General features: G+C 40.3%; 1 long non-coding RNA gene across 3 annotated transcripts; it reads right to left on the reverse strand.

Moving 5' to 3' along the window:
- Positions 1-743: 743 nt before the first annotated feature.
- On the reverse strand, positions 744-3,651 carry LOC123768865 (uncharacterized). 3 transcript variants are annotated; one of them, XR_011225381.1, is made up of 3 exons: positions 2,988-3,361; positions 2,608-2,826; positions 744-1,653 (listed from the first exon to the last, which is right to left on the reverse strand). It is a non-coding gene; the product is annotated as an uncharacterized lncRNA (long non-coding RNA). The 3 variants fall into 3 exon arrangements; XR_006774157.2 differs by lacking the exons at positions 744-1,653; positions 2,988-3,361 and adding an exon at positions 3,388-3,651 and having other exon boundaries at positions 1,879-2,826; XR_011225380.1 differs by lacking the exon at positions 744-1,653 and having other exon boundaries at positions 1,879-2,826.
- Between the last annotated feature and the right edge of the window lie 710 nt (positions 3,652-4,361).

Below are 4,361 nucleotides of genomic sequence, written 5' to 3' on the forward strand. Positions count from 1 at the left end.
TATAGTTCAATATATTTTATCAAACAATTTTCTGGTTGTCCGCCGCAAACCTTTCACATCACTCGAGCACTCAAATGCTTATCATATATTGCGTGTGTGATATAAATCCGATCAACACGCATTTTGGTTGTAGTACAGTATATCCACTCGTCCTTCCGGTGGATGAATAATAGTTCCACCCGTTCTTTTGTTTAGTAGTTTAGATCCACCCAGCGAATGGATGGCAGTCCATAGCATATACACCCGTCCGCTGGCAGGTGTTGTGAGGAGTGGAATTGGCCTCCGCTCGTCTCTTGTTCCCTCCACATCCCCCCTACCCCCCGTCTCCCACCTGTGTGTGTGCTCCCAACTTGAAACTGCTCAAGTGGTAGTTTAATAGCCACCGAGAGCGCCGGCCTTCTGTTGACAACGGATCACCAACAAAATGTTTATTTCTTATTTACGCTGTCTTCTTTGATTTAAGTTTTAGTATTATATCAACACCTCCTGTTTGTGTGTACTAGAGGGTAACGAAGGCGTTGTATTTTATTCCTACCATACGGACGTTAGTCTCAATATATGGCAGGTGGTAGATGGATATGTAGTGCAGTTATTAGGCTTCTACTCGTGCCCGAGCCTTGATGTTATAAGTAAAAGACCAGAGTCCCGAAAGGGGTGGTATTGGAGCCTTAAATGATTATGCAAGATTGGTATTAGTTCCGTTTATGAGAGCCTTGTTGAGTAAAGAGGTGTCAGAAATATACTTATCCCTTATAAGTATTTTATTATTGTATTGTGGTAAGATTATTATTATTTGCAGTTTGGGTTATGTACCGTTTTGATAATCTTAGTTAAGCTGATGGACTGAAGAACACCTTTAAGTTTTTATTTTTTTTTTTTTTTTTTTTTTAGTCAGTAAAGGCTAACCGGTAATGGATAGCTTTAATCATTATTGGTAGTCGAGCCTACAATGTTAATATTATACTTAGTGAATTCCATTTGTTTCTCTCTACCTCCCGTGTTCTAGTCACTGAATATTTCTTTAACACCAGACATCGTTTAAGAAAGATTTTTTAGCATATAACCGTTTTATCCACGAGGTATATCTATTGTAACAATGTACAGCAGATCACTTCTCTCCTTAGTTGGAGCATGATTGAGGTAAGAATAAGCTTTCAGCATGTTACAAGCTGACGAGCAGCATTTTCTATCGCCACTATATTACCGGGTTCACTGCTATTCCTTGATAACAATTAACCCGTAAATTTGAATTTCACCTAATTCCACTATGTTTCGTAAGGAAAGCGTTCATTCAGTTAAAAGTTTCGATAACAAATTAAGAGTTTGAGTCACTTAGTTTTGTTCTATAGTTTTTTAGCGTGTTCGTAATAAAGCTGACAAGAGGTAGAAGTAATGTTTAGTTGGTATTAAACTTATTCAATATCATTAAATATGTTCAAACACTGTCTGGTCCAGACCATCCGACGGGCCAGACACGGGGAGACACGGGGCATAGTCGCGCCTGTCTGGCGTGCTACAAACGAGCGAACCGGCTTGTTTGGGCGCTACCTGCAGCCCGCCCCACCCACCTGTGGCTCGTTCCGTGTAGATGTGGCGGAGTACGTCCCATTATGGCCTCCAACACTTCCATTATGGGGGAAGGAGTCTGTTGGTCTGAAATATAAAATGGTTATAACGACCAAGACATTTTCTGCTCGACGATCTTTAATGAGTTACGGATCAAGTTAAAGGACTTGGTTGACTCTTCAATGTTTTATGTCAATAAGGTGATGGTTAAATTTGTAGTGTGTCTTAATTTGTGAAAATGTACAGTATGATGATGACCTTGACAGCATGACTAATGGGTAAGGTTCGACGCAAGTGATTAATTTGAGCAAGACGTTTTAATTTGTTTAATGATAGAAGCACAAGACATGTACAATTAAAATAAATTAAGCGAAACATTCAATCCTTACATATAGATGACTCTACGGCAAACTCTGAGGAGCAAGAAGCGCAAACAACACACATGTACGCAAACAATACACTACAGGTACTAGACACGCCAGTGCCCGCAAAATAATAAAGGACATTAAATGTATTACAAAAGTATAAAAACAAGTAAAACCTGAAGAAACAATTCAATGCAAGAACAAACCATAATACATTAACATGAAACTCAACACAAAGTACTTATGATACAGTATACGTAATTACAATACTCACGGCTGAGCTTCAAACAAAAGAAAAAAAAAACTATGCAACACATTTGTATTTTTAATAATATATAAATTTAATCTCTACCATTTTAGGACATAGATTACAATAGAACGGGAACATTTAACCTAAATACAACAAGCAGCACTAACACTGACAGACAAAATCAGTGACATTGTTTTACACGGAGACAATACCTGGGGAGACAAAATTAAATGGAATTTTAAACAATGTACACGATAAAGGGAACAGACCCATCACACAGTACAGGAGCATTACCCAGTTTGAGGACATTAGTTCTATCTTGTATTCACTTAAGGAAAATGGAAATGAAAACCAAAATGCCCCAAACTAGAATACAGAGCACACTAAACACATAACCCAAAGTACCCATGTTAACTGGACACTTACGGTACACCTCTCATTACCAATCCACACTCTGAAAGTTGGTCTCAAATTCTTCCTCTGCGTTACCTTGAACGTCCCAGCCTCGACTCCATAAGTCTCTCTCTCCACCGACCCGAAGCCTCCTCACCCACAGGAGACCCGCCACTCTGTGGAGGAACGCTGTCACGCTCGTCACTCTCACCTACCACAGGATGGGACGGGTGGTCCTTACCAGTCGTGTCTCTGAAAATGATCACCCAGTTAGCCAGTTTAACAGTACACCCGGCGGCCAAAGGGCCAGGACACCCACAGTTATAACCTGTCCTGGGCTGCTGCGTTTAGAAGAAACGCACTCTTATACTCCACAAGTATAGCAAAATAAGGAATATATCCTGTTTAATGACCATCTTGACGGTTCAGTTGCCATTCAGAGGAGCCTGCACTCTGCCAAAGGATTGCTTGTTCAGACGAATACCTTCCACTGTACCAGATCGATCCAGAACACGAGGGATAAGGGAATTCGGCGGCATTTCAAATGGTGCATTCTTCACTGCTTCGAACGAAAAGTCTGACTCATGTCAAGCATACCCACAGCGTCACAGCCATCTTGTAGCTGCGCCACCCTCGCAACGCACAATAAACTCCCGGATGGTCGTAATAGCTGCAAACTTCATCACCGCAAAGTGTTTTCGAAGCACTTTAAAACCGACTAGATCTTCCCTGTTAACTCTTAACTCTCAAAAATCGAAATCAAAATAAAAATACACAAGGTTCCAAAATCCACCTTGCAAGAGAACCTCATACCAGGTGAGGCCGACCGTCTCGTCTGGGGCGAGGACGACCCATACTGGCCGCGTAGCACTACACCGCCGGGGGTCGGGGGTCGGGGGAGGAGGCGGAGCAGCAGTTCACCAATCGTAAACATCAGGCCAACACTTAAGACGATTTCGTGTGTTTCTGTGAGGGATACGCCTTTTTAAATGTTGAATTTCTTAGAAACTTAATCAGATAATTGATCGAAATGTTTGACGAACAGAGACGATTGATTAATAGTCTGTGAAAAAAAATTATCGTGTGATTGACTTTACATTACATCCAGCGGTCGACCCCACAGACGCATTCATAAATTTTAATATGCTGTTCATTCAAAACGGAAATTTTCTCAGGTATAAATTAATATTATAATATATTAGCATATTGTGCATATATAGGCATAGGTTAGGTTAGGTTAGGTGTTTAGGTTCTGTTGGCGATTATTTGTAGTACGTGTGTGAAGCATTTGTAGCGTTGTGATTCGAATAAAATTCGTCAGTGAAACACTTGTTCCGGATATGTTCGAACGTCAGCAGTTGTGAGTCGTGTGTAAACCGCTTTTCATTCATAAACAGGGGGTTTGGCGGGTGCATGGAATCACATTTGGATCTTTGTTTGGAGGACGGGCTGGCTTGCTTGGCGAGGGTGTCTTGCATGTTTTGTTGGGTCTTTATTTTCATGGGTTTGCAAATTGGTTTGTGTTGAGTGTATGGTTTTGTATTACACTGCAGTTGTGTTTGAATCATGAATTCTTTTAAAGACTCGTTTGTAATTATTTTATGCGTTTTGCTACTCATTCTCAAGTTCCGTGTAACGTACTTGATTTCTATTCATGTTTACTCAAGTTATTTTAATGTTGTTTGTTTTGTGTGTGAGTTCCTGTTTTAATTATATGATCTGTGTATCTGGAGTTGTTTGGTGTTCCTTATTATATTTGTAAATATTGTACTTTTAAAAATAAAGAG

This window comes from Procambarus clarkii, chromosome 83 (genome assembly GCF_040958095.1).
Source record: "Procambarus clarkii isolate CNS0578487 chromosome 83, FALCON_Pclarkii_2.0, whole genome shotgun sequence".
Classification (NCBI taxonomy): domain Eukaryota; kingdom Metazoa; phylum Arthropoda; class Malacostraca; order Decapoda; family Cambaridae; genus Procambarus; species Procambarus clarkii.